This window comes from Camelus ferus, chromosome 11 (genome assembly GCF_009834535.1).
Source record: "Camelus ferus isolate YT-003-E chromosome 11, BCGSAC_Cfer_1.0, whole genome shotgun sequence".
NCBI lineage: Eukaryota > Metazoa > Chordata > Mammalia > Artiodactyla > Camelidae > Camelus > Camelus ferus.
The window spans coordinates 43,481,538-43,496,468 of NC_045706.1; the positions used below are offsets into that span (position 1 = coordinate 43,481,538).

General features: G+C 36.8%; 1 long non-coding RNA gene across 1 annotated transcript; it reads left to right on the forward strand.

Moving 5' to 3' along the window:
• The first annotated feature begins 203 nt into the window (after positions 1-203).
• LOC116667168 lies at positions 204-12,998 on the forward strand. The gene is made up of 2 exons (XR_004323961.1): positions 204-331; positions 9,926-12,998. It is a non-coding gene; the product is annotated as an uncharacterized LOC116667168 (long non-coding RNA).
• Positions 12,999-14,931: the final 1,933 nt, after the last annotated feature.

Consider the following 14,931-nt stretch of genomic DNA (forward strand, 5'->3'; position numbering starts at 1 on the left):
GCTTAATTTCTTAATTAGGTGAATAAGAATGACTGAGGTCTGGCCAAAAGAGTTTTTTTCTTTTCTTTTCAAATAACAGTAGGAAAATAGGCCAGGTGATTAGCAGTCTATTTTTAGGACCTGACAGGTCAGTTTTATTCCTAGGAAAAAAAAAAAGGGCTTAATCTATTTGTAGAACTTGATCATAGCCCAGAGCCATTTGTCACTGCAGGTTAAAAACCTCTGTGCTAAACTTCCTACTTTAAACAGCCTAGACTAATCCCTCTGGAAATCCAGTCTTTCTACCTCATCACCAGATGGCACCAAGCATCTTCAGGGGGAGGAGAGAGAGGTGAGTGGGAAGGTTTACTTTCTGGTGTTTCATCTAAAAAATAAATCCACTTAAAATGCTAAATGCTGAGGGAATAAAATGTACAGAGAAATTGAACCAATTTCCATATTAAGCAGTCCCGCAGCATTCCAGGTCCCTGCCCTAGATCAATTTCATTGTTTCTAAAAGATTAAATCTGATAATCCTAGGAAAAGAGAGTCTTTCTAGAGTCACTTTTTTTATTGTGGTAAAATTTACATAACATAAACCTTAATTATTTTAACCATTTTAAGTATACAGTTCAGTGGTGTGTACAGTCCATTGTGGTGTGCACATCTACACTGTCCCACAACCGTTATCACTATTTCTGGGATGGTTTCATCATTTTAAACAGAAACTTTGTACCTGTATAGAATCATTTTTTAAAAAGCTTTTTTAAAAAAATAATAATAGAAACTTGCAGAGATAATACAGAGAGGTCTCATGTACCCTCACCCAGTTTCCTCCAGTGATTACAGCTTATATAACTAGAGTATAATATCAAAAGCAGGAAATTGATACTGACGTTGCTACAATGTGTGTGTATAGGGGGTGACCCCTCACCCCCAGCTTCATTCAGATATAATTAGCATATAACACTGTGTAAATTTAAGGTGTTCAAGGTGATGATTTGATGTATGTATATACTGTGAAGCAATTTCCATGATAGGATTGGTTAACACACCCATCACCTCACATAGTTACTGTGTGTGTGTGTGAGATGAGAACATCTAAGATCTCCTCTCTTAGCAACTTTCAAGTATACTATACAGTCTTGTTAACTTATAGGCACCATACATTCAATCTCCAAAATTTACTCATCTTATAACTGGAAATTTGTACCCTTTGACCAACAGCTTCCCATTTCCCCCACCCTCCATCCCCTGGCAACCACCAGTGTACTCTCTACTTGCACAAGTTCAGCCCTTCTTGCTTCCACAGACAAGTAAAATCATACGGCATTTGTCTTTCTCTGTCTGACTTACTTCACTTAACATAAGGCCCTCAGAGTTCATCTATGTTGATGCAAATGGTAGGATTTCCTTCTTTATTATGGCTGAATAATATTTCATTGTATATATACCCATTTCCTTTATTCATTCACCCATTGATAGATACTTTGGTTGTTTCTATATTGTAGCTGTTTTAAATAATGCTGCAATGAACATGGGGGTGCACATATCTCCTTGAGACAGTGATTTCATTTCCTTTGGATACATACCCACAAGTAGAATTATTGGATTTTATGATAGTTCTATTTTTTATTTTTTGAGAAATCTCCATATTGTTTCTCATAGTGGCTGTACCAATTTATAGTCCCACCAGCAGCATACATGTGTTCCCTTTTCTCCACATCCTTGCCAGCTCTTGTTTTTTCTTGTGTTTTTGATATGTGTATCATATCCGATAGTTATATGCCATTTTATAACATGTGTAAATTTTGTGTGACCGCCACAGCTATCAAGATGTGTACAAAGTTCACCTCACTTGAAGTCCTTTATCCTTCTCTGTTCATAATATAATTACCTTTCATATTTATTCTACATATGTTGAGAATCAAATCACACATGTTAAACTTTTGGTTTCAACTGTCAAATGTAATTTAGAAAACACAAGAAGAGACAAATGTATCATATTTACCCATATTTTTGTTCTTTTTGTTGTTATTCCTTCCCGAAGTTCCAAGATTCTTTCTTTAATCATTTCCTTTCTGTTTCAAGGCCTCCCTACATGGGAGGTATACTGTTGACAAATTCTTAGTTTTCCTTCATCTGAAAATGTCTTTATCTCCCTTTCATTCCTGAAAGATAACTTTGCTGAATATAGAATTTAAGGTTGATAGTTCTTTTGTTTTTGCACATGAAAAATGTGCTGCTTCCTTCTGGCCTGCATGGTTTCTGATGAGAAATCCACAGTATTTGAATTGTCTTAACTCTGTAGGTAATTTTTCTTTTCCCTTTTGCTGATTTCACAATTTGCTGATTTTTGTCTTTGTTCTCCTGAGGTTGGTTATAATGCATCTTGGAATGGATTTCTTTGGATTTATTCTGTTTGGGGATCACTCTGTTTTTTTGCATCTGTAGATATATGTCTTTTGCCAAATTTGGGAATAGTTTTTTAGCTGCATCCTGTTTGTCCTGTCCTGGGACTGCAGTGACATGAATATTAGATTTTTTGGTGTAGTCCCATAAGTCCTTCAGAACTGGTTCATTTTTCTTCAGTCTGTGTTCTCTCTGTTCTTCACATTGCATCATTTCTGTTGTTCTGTCTTCAAGGTCACTGGTTTTGGTCTTCTGCTTTCTCTTTCCTGCTATTGAGCTCATCCATTGAGTTTTCTATTTTGGCTGTTGTATAGTTCTAAAGTGTTCATTTGACTCTTCTTTGTATTTTCTATTTCTTTGCTAAAACGTTCTATTGTTTTATTTGTTTCAAGAGTGACTGTAATTGCTTATAGAAACACTTTTTTATGATGATCACTTTAAACTTCTTGTTGGGTAATCTTTACATCTGTATTGTGTTGCTGTTGGCATCTATAGATTGTCTTTTCTTGTCCAAGTTTAGATTTTCCTGGTTCTTGGTAATGATGACTGATTTTCACTTGTGTCCTAGACATTTTGAGTATTATGATATGAAATCTGGGTGTTATTTACATCTCCTGTTTTAGCAGGCCTCCTTTGACACCAAGCCAGCAGGTGAAGGGAGATCTTGCCTGTTACCATAGTTGGAAGTAGGTGACCAGGTTTCCCACCGGGGCTCCATTGACACCTCCATGCCATTCCTTGGGTCCCAGGGTTCCTAGCTGGTCCACCTTCTCTCCACTTTTCAGCATCTAGAACTAATTTGCTTTCTATATCATGGGCAGCATTTTTAGCTGTACATAGTGGGAGGAGTAAGAAGTGTATTATGCTATCTTGGTCTTCAACCGAAAGTCCTAGAGTTGTTTCATTTCCTTTTTTTGTGTAGTTGGTGAAACACAGATCCAAGTTAAAACTACAGCAGTGATGATGTTTTTGGACAAAAATTTAAGAGTGTAGACCTCATCAGTTTATTAACTTCTTTCTGAATTATACACTTTGGCAGAAAGTGAGCACTCATTTGTGAATAACTATTTCTACCATACCAAGTACTGCTAGACCTTTTGTTTTTGTAAAAAAAAAAAAAAAAGATGTAAGAGAGGAATTTAATTTTTTTCTTAAAAATATCAACTGTTTTTTTTTTTCTTAGAAAGTGTTTGAATCTCTTTAAACACACTTGAAGACTTGGGAATTATATATTCTCATTCTAAGCTTTCTGCTCTTGACAAGGCAGACTCAATAGTCTCAAGTGACACACTGTCATTGAATTTTAAATAAAAGTGCCATGGAAGAGGTTGGAAAGCAAAGCCTGCAGTGTGTTTTATTCTTCCTCTTGACTAGAATAAAGCTGCTGAGTTATAGGCTTTAACTATCATGTCACAGAGAAAGCAGTCAAGCTTTACTACACCTGCTAATTACAGACCAAACTCAACAGGAAAACTACCAGAAATCCAGAGAAACCACAGCCTTTTCCTTAAGATAGAAATACCCACATCGTGGCCATAAAGTTAGCAAATAGATTTAGGAGCGTTTAGTTTTAAATAACTGTGATTCCCAGCATCAGTGATACTGTGCAGGGGTAAGGAAAGTTCTTCTGGAAAGGGGCCAGATGATAAATATTTTAGTCTTTGTGGGTGGCACAGTCTGTTGCAAGTATAGCACTCCTGTATTGTAGCATGAGAAAAGCCAGAGCCAATGCATAAACTAATAAGTGTGGCTGTGTTCCAATAAAACTTTATTTACAAAACCAGGCAGCAGGCCAGATAGGGCCAGTGGACCATGTTTGCTGACCTCTGGTATATATACCGTGTGGCAGAATACTTTATTGAAATATTAATTTCTTTTTCTCCCTTCTCATTTCTTCATACTCAGGTGTAAATAGGTTCTTTCATACTTCCTTGACTTAGGGATTTTGAAGGAGCAGAAATGAGACATCGCCTCAAAACAACTTTTTTTTTTTCCTGTCTATCCTGAAATCCAAGGCAGAGGTTACAAAATAGAAGTCTAGAAGTCTGCATATGGCCAACACCATACTTTGCTTAGCCCAAATGTGTGTTTTTTGAAGGCATTTGAATTTGTAGCTAGCATTTAACAATCAGGGTGTTTCAGATAAAAATTTAGATTTCTGACTTTTCTGGAAAAGCTGGCATGCTTGGTAAAATATTCCTCATGGCAAGAACTGGCTAAAACAGAATAGCAGCTACCTCTTTTGGACAGGTTGCCCCAGTCCCTACCACTCCCTGTGGTCTTTTGAAATGAATTCAAGTGTCACCTGCCATTTATCATTTTTTTCATTGACTTCTTTATGGTGAAGCATTATTTCTCTAGTCTAGTGTTTATACCAGTGTCTGTACTTACCGGTGTAAATCTTTGGACTCCTTTTTTCTTAGCTACCATACTTGGCCTAAGGCCATCTTAAAAATAATGCTAGATGTCCCAGATGAGAATGGAACAAAAAAACCACTTTAGGAGGAAAGGAGAAAGGTGACATTTCTCTGAACTGGGCAAGTGTTGAGATGACAGTCGGACCTCAGAGAAATGGGGCCAGTATTGTGCTGTGTTGTGGAACTGGTGGTTTTAAAATAAATTCTTTTAAAAGTGAAAATCCTTTGACACTCTTCACTTGAAACTGGGCTGGTGTTTTTGACTGCCTGAAGGAGCAGAATGTTGTGAAGGTGAACCTGGGTGATTTCTAAGGCAATAAACTCTGCCACTTCTGTTGATTTCTCTTGGGATATCTCCTTTGGGAACCTTCACTAACCATATTAGAAACCTGACTACTGTGAGGTGGCCATGTGGAAAGATCCTGTGGAGAGACCATAGTGAGAAGGAGAGATGCCTGAGAAGTGCCAGCTATTCTGGCTCCCAGCTTTTTGAACAATCTGGGACTTCTAATCTGGATCCCAGATACGTAAATAAGAAGCCTTCAAGATAACACCAGCCCCAGTCACCATCTGATCCAACTTCATGACTCAGCAAAAACCCACCTAGCTGAGCCCAGTTACTCCCCAAAGCAAGATAAGTGATTGTTAGTGCTTTAAGCCACTGTTTTGGGACAGCTTTTTAATGCAATAACAGGTAGCTGAAACAGTGGGAATTCCAGAAAGGAATGGAAAAACCCCAAAGGAACAGCTGCATCATGTCACATGTCTTTCTTGCCTTGGCAGAGAATCCTGTAAATACTAAGCAGCTGGCCTTTAAGAGGCTACTGTGGGCTTGGATAGAGGACACAGATGGTGACCAGTAGAGGCTGGGATGGAACACCAGTGGTCCCATTTTCCTAGCACTACAAAATTTTGGAGCAGTTGGAATGTTTGGAAGGAGAGTCAGAAGAAAAGGGGAAGAGGAGAGGATTCTACCTTTGAGCTTGAATTTCTCGTCTCTGCGGGGTACCTTGAAGTCAGTATTTATTCAATTTAAAGACAATTTAAAAAGCAATACTTCTTAAACATTCTAATTTGAGTACCATGATTCAAATTAGTATGAAATAGGAAGCCCTTGATTTGCCCAGTATCTGAACAGCACCTCTTCTCTCCTCAGCTACTTACAAGTTTGCTAATGCAATAGATACTGTTTAGCCAAAAAGTTGTGAAATTGGTAAACATATGACATCTATCTGCTCTATCAAATACAGTGAATAAAGTATAAGTGAATAAAGATCATTTTGTGGGAAGAGGTCTTGAAGAAAGAAGAATAAGATCATGAAATAAATGATTCTTGATTCTGTTCTCCCTCCTTCTGCTCGTATCTCTTAACAGCATTTAACCTGAACTTGGATATGGGGCAGATACTGAAGTAATCTTTATAGACAATGTCAGCTTATTTTGCAAAGTCAGTTTGCCAGTTTTGACAAATATATTTATGGATTCTTTTGATTGACCTGATTGATTTGGTAAAGGCTATTTTGGAAGCCATGTTTCATTACTAGTGTTTACATAAACTAATAACAAACTATCAGAAGGAAAAATTAAGGAAACAGTCTCATTTACAATTGCATCAAAAAGAATAAATAGCTGAGAATAAATTTAACCGAGGAGGTGAAAGGCCTGTATTCATTGATGAAAGAAACTGAAGATAAATGGAACGTGTACCATGCTTATGGACTGGAAGAATTAATATTGTTAAAATGTCTGTACTACCTAAAGCAATATACAGATTCAGTGCAATCCCTATCAAAACATTCATGGCATTTTTCATAGAACTAGAACACATAATCCTAAAATTTGTATGGAACCACAGAAGACCCTGAATAGCCAAAGAAATCTTGAGAAAGAAGAGCTAAGCTGTGGTGCAGCCATTATGGAAAACAGTATGAAGATTCCTCAAAAAACTAAAAATAGACTTACCATATGATCCAGCAATCCCACTCCCGGGCATATATCCAGAGGGAACTCTAATTCAAAAAGATACGTACACCCCAGTGTTCATAGCAGCACTATATACAATAGCCAATAGACATGGAAACAACCTAAATGTCTGTCAACAGATGACAGTATAGAGAAGTTGTGGTATATTTATACAATGGAATACTACTCAGCCATAAAAAGAATTAAATAATGCCATTTGCAGCAACATGGGTGGACCTGGAGATCATCATTCTAAGTGAAGTAATCCAGAAAGAGAAAGAAAAATGCTATATGATATCACTTATATATGAAATCTTAAAAAAAAAAAAGACACTAATGAATTCATCTACAAAACAGAAACAGCCTTGCAGACATAGTAAACAATCTTATGGTTACCAGGGGAGAGGAGGTGGGAAGGGATAAATTTGGGAGTTTGAGATCTGCAAATGTTAGCCACTATATATAAAAATAGATAAAAAACAAATTTCTTCTGTATAGCACAGGGAACTATATCAATATCTTGTAATAACCTTTAATAAAAAAGAATATGAAAATGAATATATGTATGTATATACATGACTGGGACATTGTACTGTACACCAGAAAATGACACATTGTAACTGATTGTACTTTGGTGAAAAAAGAAAAGCTAAGCTGGAGGAATCATGCTCCCTGATTTCAAACTATAATATAAAGGTATAGTAATCAAACAGTATGACACTGGCACAAGAACAAACACGTAGATCAATGGAGCAGAATAGAGAGCCTAGAAATAGACCCATGCTTATATGGTTAGTTAATCTACAACAAAGGAAACAAAAACATACAGTGAGGGAAAAAGGCAGTCTCTTCAATAAATGATACTGGAAAAATTGGACAGCTATGTGCAAAATAATGAAACTAGACCACTTTATTACACCATATATAAAAAATAGACTCAAGGTGTATTAATTCTTGAGTGTAAGACTTGAAACCATAAAATTCCTAGAAGAAAACATACGTAATAAACTCTTTGGCATTTGTCTTAGCAATATTTTGAATCTATCTCTTCAGGCAAGGGCAAAAAAAGCAAAAACAAACAAATAAACAAACAAAAAAACAACCCAAATGGAACTACATCAAACTAAAAAACTTCTGCACAGCAAAGGCAACCATCAACAAAATAAAAAAAAAATCTACTGAATAGAAGATATTTTCAAATGGTATGTCTGATAAAGGATTAATATCCAAAATAAGGAACTCATACAACTCGCTATCAAACAAACAACTCAATTAAGAAATGGCAGAGGACTTGAATAGACATTTTCCAAAGACGACAAACAGATGGCCAACAGTTACAGGAAAAAGAAGATCAACGTCCCTAATCATCAGAGAAATGAAAATCAAAATAACAGTGAGATACCACCTCACACTTGTCAAAATGTCTATTATCAGAAAGACCACAAATAACAAATGTTGATGAGAACGTGAAAAAAGGGAACTGTCATGCACTTCTGGTGAGAATGTAAATTTAAATTGGTACAGCCACTATGGAAAATCATATGGGGATTCCTCAAAAATTTAAAAATAGAACTACCATATAGTCTAGCAATTCCACTTCTGGGTGTTTATCTGAAGAAGATGAAAACACTAATTTGAAAAGATACATGCACTCCTATGGTTATTGAAGCATTATTTACAGTAGCCAAGCTATGTAAACAACCTATGTGTCCATTGATAGACGAATGGGTAAAGAATATATCTCTAATAGAATATAATATATATTATATTATATATTGTAAGTAGCATAGTTTCTATTTTATAGAAATATATTAAAATATAAAATAGAATACATATACATAAAAATGAATGAAATCATGCCATTTGCAACAGTCATGCCATTTGCAACAACAATAGCTTAATGCTTAAAGGCATTAAGCTAAGTGCAATAGATCAGACAGAGGAAGATAAATACCATATAACCTCACTTATATGGACTATAAAGAACAAAACAAGACAGGAACAGACTTACAGATATAGGGAACAAACTGTGGTTGCTAGGGGGGAAGAGGGTGAGAGAATGGGTGAAATAGGTAAAGAAGGATTAAAAGGTGCAAACTTCCAGTTGTAAAATAAATAAGTCATGAGGATGACATATATAGCATAAGTAATATGGTCAGTTATACTGAAATAACTCTGGGGATAGATGGTAACTAGAGTTATCATGGTGATCAATATCATATCACTGTGTTGTACACCAGAAACTAATGTAACATTGTAAGTCAATTATATTTCAATTAAAAAAGAAGTCATATTTCATTGAGTTATGTTGTCTGGGTTTCATGAATAAGGGCATATGAATAAGGAAAAAAACTACTTTCTTCCCTGTTTTGTTTTACTGAAACACTTTAAAGTGAGAAAAAGGAAAATATAGATTGGTTGGCCAGTTCTAATATTGGTGTATATCGTCTTTAGTGAATAAATTGAAAAATTAATTTGAAAATAAGCATTGGCTTGCAGATAGGTGTTTCCAAAGATTATGATTAGATATCTAAACGTGTATGTTTATATATGTGTATATGTGTATATTTGATTGTATTTGTGTGTGTGCATGTGTGTGTGTGTATGTGTGTGTGTGTGTGTATAAACACTTCACTCTTTGCTATCTAGTCCAGGGCTTTGGATGAGGAGTTTGGAAACTTCTCAGCAAGTTCTCTGAACTTCTCTTTTGCACTTTGTGTAGTTGTGTTTTAAATGAATACAAAAATACAAGAGAGTTATTTGTCTAAAACTCCCCCATCTTGTTCAGTCTTCTAAATGCAATTTCTTGAAATCATAACAATTTGGATATGGAAATGGGTTTGAGATTGTTTTAGAAAAGAAATGTGGCAAGTTCAGAGCCTCTCTGAAAAGAAGAGGGTTTTTTTTTTTTTTAAAGCAGTACAGGAAGAAACCTGCAGGGAGACTTAAAAGTGAGAGAAGAGGGCATGGATGAGGCCCCAGAAAGCTCTCCTGCAAATGAACAGCTCAATGAGCCATTTATAAGCAAATAACAGGAGGACTGAAGAAAAAGGGGGAGAGGACTGTTCGGGCCAAGTAATATGGGTAGTTTGAAGTTTGGCAGGAGCAGAACTGAGAAAACACTAAGACTCATTGCTATTTTGTAAACCTTTCAGGTTGAGGAGAGCAAGAGGAAGAGCCCAGGAAAAATGCATGAGTGTTCCTCAAACTAATCTTCAGTCTCCCCCAAAATGAAATGTGGGATTTTTTTTTGAGTATGCCATCTTGGCCCCATAATTTCTATGATCTCAGCTTTATCAGCTTTGGGGAAAAAAACAAGGGTTTTAAGATTTATTCAAAATAAATGCTTTTCAAATCAATCACCCCTTATATGAAGCAGTCAAATATGTGGCTACAAGAGACTGCCATGTGCAAAATTGCAAGTAGAGAAAAATGTGCAGCTGAGACTACGACATATTCTTTCTTCTGTGGCAAACAGTACTTTCAGAAGAGTTGGCCTCGTAGTTTTACATATTAAGGTGATAAAGTGGCTTAAGCAGAGGGACACAGTCAAGTCTACAAGGAGCAAAAAGGAAATTGGAAGCAGAATGTCATAGTAGACTCTTAAAAAGGCATTATCATTTCATCTGTGGTAATGAGACCTGGGCTGTCCACACCTGAGTTACCCCAAGACTCCTTTTGAATGCTTCTAATTATAGGGGATAGATAAAATTCTGTTTGAGGTCAGAAGAGAGATGAAGGCATTCTGACCCCCTCACCTGATTATGGCAAGAAAAGAGCACTCTTAGTTCTCTTTAAGTTCATTCTTGTCACAGAATGTAGAGAAAATTACCTCAGAATTGTGCCCTGGGCCTCCTAAGGGCCATAAATTCAGGATAAGAGATGATTCCAGAAGGCGATGAATTCTTTCTCCAGCAATTCGTGTCCCTTAAGAGCGCACAATGAAATGGTTGTTAGCAGCAAGATGAGTGGTTCCAGAAAGTCGCATGGATGGACATAAAGGGTTCACTCTTTGGTTTAAGTCAACTATAAGCAGCTAAAGAAGGAATTGTCAGAAAAAAGGTGTAAACAAGAATATCATACACATGCAAAAAATTTAAAAAAAGGAAAAGAAAAAAGAGGAAGAAGGAAGAAAGAAATTGAGAATTATATTAGATACCCAGATTAAAAGATAATGTTAAAGGAATCATCATACTTAACCAAGATAAAATCAGAAGTCTTATTCATAGCCTTCAATTAAAATAGCAGCCTTTGTAATTACTGTAACAGTACAGTGACCCAATTTTCACAGTCTGAATGTTGCTTTTAAAGGCAATGGTGTCAGAAAGAAATGAATTCTGCACAAATCAGTCAAAATTCCTTGCACCATTTCTATAGCAACTAGAAGCAAAAGAGTTACAAGGCTTGGTGACAGGAGACTCTGAGTTTAAAAAAAAAAAAAGCAAACCACTTCAGGTTACTTATCAGGTTCAGAAAAATAATAAAAGCTGTTAATCTCATTGGACTTCCTAAATGAGACTTTTTAAAGTCCTTCAAGGTTTTTATCAATATCGTCTAAGCAGTGTGTTCCCAACCTGGCACGGTGAACATCTCCGAGTGCTCAGAGGTAAAGGTGGGGCCCTGAAGCTCTTTGCAGTGTTTCAGAAAGCCTAGTGCACATGGTACCTTTATCGGTGTAACCCTGAGTTCTGAACCCACATAGTCCAATATCTGCATGGAACCACATTAAAAAAAAAACATAGTACTGAAAAGTAACTTTGAAAAAGAAGTTTTATTTTAAACCCAAGACACTTGAGCAATATTACTTCATACTCCCAGTGATATTTCTTCTGTCTCCCATTCTCTCCTCCCCAGGGTTTTTCTGCCCATTACCACCCCAGAGCCTTTCACTCCTGAAAACCCTTGAAAATTCTCCATCCACTGGCTGCCCTACACAATGTTTCTCCTTCACTCTCAGTCCTCTTCTCCCACTTGGTTCCCTCTCCATCTGTTTATGATGGAGCTTTCTTTGACTTCTCTTGTAACCCTTTTCCCACCTCTTTCTGCTTCTCAGTTCTTGTCTGACTGTCCATGTTGCCCGTTCGGCTTCATAGAAGTGTAGGGAGGAGCGTCCTCCTTAGCAGTGAAAACACGTGCAGACAGGGATGGCGACGATTCCTTTCATTCATGGAGTGGAAATGTATACATCAAGAATTCTGGCATTTATTATTATCCCACAACAGCAGGATCTTGTCTCCAAGTGGATCTTATTTGCTGTCTCAGGACTGGAGAACTTAGCTCTTGTTAGTTGACTTTTTCCTTAACCATTCCTCCCTTAGTGATGGCCTTATGGTACCTTCAGGGGAATCTCTGTGGCTCTACCACACACAGTTTAAAAAACATTGTGTAGCTATTATTTTCCTGGCCCCTGGTTTGGCACTGTCCCACTGAGAAACATTTTGGGTGTGTGTGCTGTATTTTTCCAACCAGATGGCATACCCTTTGGAGATGGGAGACAAGGACTCAAAGGAATCTTCCACACCACGTTACATGATGCTATGCAATTAGCTGGCATTTTATAAATACTGCATTGTTAATAATAAAGATCACAGAGCTACTTTTTCCAGGAAATCTATGTTTCCTAGCAGAGGGCATTTCCTGAAGTGTATGCCAAAGGGGCAATAGTTCTATAAAATATTTTGCAGTAAAAATATTCTGTGTAGATTATTGGGAAAGGCTTTGGAGATTCATGTTACTAGTTAGCCCATTGTTTAACTTGTTTAACCCAACATATCCAAACTTACTTGGCCACAAACTCCACCCCCTACTTCCTCTCTCAGAGCATCCTTCAACACCCTACAGTGTGGATATGGATCTTCCTTTGCTACACTGGTCTATGATCACATAATAAACAAGGAGATGAGTGTCAAATAAAATTCTTTTCTTGTGGCTTTCTGTTTCCTACTCTATCTTTTCTCCTTAACAGAAATCAACTCTTTATAATCAGGTATGAAGAAGAACAATGGAGGCACGAGGGGTAAAAAAAAAAATGACTACTTTAGAAGTTTCCTTTTGTACCATCTGCAGTGTGTTTAATCCTGGCTCCCTTTGTTTGGTCCATTTTTCCCTTGTGCAGGTCAGGCTTGAAGTGATACATGCTTTTTGTTTTCTCTGGACACCAATCAGAGAAAGTTTCTTTTCATTCAACATCTGGTACTGCTTAAAAGCTAAAAAAAAAAAAAAAAAAAAGGAAAAAAAGTACTTCATGAAAAAGCTATTAGTAGGCAGGGAAATGAGGGCTTGGTATTCTTTCTTACAAAGGAAGGAACACTTAAGGAGAATTAAAAAAACAAACTAGAAATTTGAATGCAGCTGATACATCTTTTCATTAACAGTTTTATCTGCAGTATATATATATATATACACACATATATATATGTATGTATGTATGTTATGACTCACAACAAAATACTGTGCCTTCCTCAAAAGCTCTTAAGTCACGCATGTGGAAAGGACAGCCCTGGGGGAAAATATATGAATGCTGCATGGAATTATGTTAAATGGGTCATGGCCAACCACTAAGAAGACATTTCCTAAGAAAGCAAATAATCGCTCTTTCAAGAGTCTTCCCAGAATGTAGGGAGAATGGTGAGGAGCAGACAGAGACATACAGCGGCAATCATAGCCAAGTGTCCTGCTCTGAGAGATGCTTCCTTCCTGGAGAAAGCTGCCGCACATTTAAAGGAACTCCTGCCAGTTTACTGAGGCCAATGAAAGACTCAAAATCAAACAAAGAAAAAAAAAAACCAACATGGTATCATTCACTCATCCAGGAAACATTTTTTTTTAGCACTTATCATACATCAAGGAACAACATAGAAACACTGGCAATGGCATGGTGTCTACCCTCTAGGAGTGTAACTCCTAGGAGAGAATAAAGACACGTGCACAGATAACTCTGTACCAAGCAGGGTGTGATGAATTGCTGTAAGAGTTACAAATGGCTCTGAACATTCAGAGAAGGATCTTTTTTTTTTTTGAATTCTTTATCTTCCAGTGTATTTTTTTAGAATTTATGTGCAAAGTACTGTTTGTGATGGAGGTAAATAAAATGATCATCACTCTCCACCAGCTCACAGTTCTAATGATCCCTATGCGCTCACCTTTTAAAACAGGTGTTAACAAACTGCAGCCCCTGAGGCATATCTGGCCCATCACTTGCTTTTGAAAATAAAGTTTTGTTGGAGCACAGGCACTTCTGTTGTTTACGTGTTGTCCGTGGCTCCTTTCGCGCTGTAAAGTAAGGTTAAGTAGTTGTAATGCAGACAAGCGGATGGTATAGCATGCACAACCTAAAATAGTTACCATCTGGCCCTTTACAGACATAGTGAAGACCCTTGTACCAGACGACATTCAGAAATACTAGTTGTTGTTTCCACATCTTGGCTGTTGTAAATAGTGCTGCTATGAACATTGGGGTGCATGTATCTTTTCAAATTAGAGTTTTCTCAGATATATGCCCAGGAGTGGGATTGCTGGATCACGTGATAAGTCTATTGTCAGTTTTTTGAGGAATCTCCATACTGTGTCCTATAATGGCTGCAGTGTAGGAGGGTTCCCTTTTCTTCACACCCTCTTTAGCATTTATCATTTGTGGACTTTTTAATGATGGCCATTCTGACTGATGTGAGGTGTTACCTCACTGTAGTTTTGATTTGCATTTCTCTGATAGTTAGTGATACTGAACATTTTGGCTGCACCTGGAGATTGTCATACTAAGTGAAGTAAGCCAGAAAGAGAAAGACAAGTACTATATGATATCACTTACATGCTGAATCTAAAAAAATGACACAAATGAATCTATTTACAAAGTGGAAACAGATTCACAGACAGAGGAAACAAACTCACGGTTACCAGGGGGAAAAGGGAAGGTGGAGGGATAAATTGGGAGTTCAGGATTTGCAGATACTAACTACTATATGTAAAATAGATAAACAACAAGGTCCTACTGTACAGTGCAGGCAACTATATTCGATACTTTGTAATAGCCTATAATGAAAAAGAATATGAAAAGGAATATATATATATATTATATATATATATATATAAAATATATATAATATATATACATGAATCACTATGCTGTACACCAGAAATTAACACACCTTGTAAACCGACTATC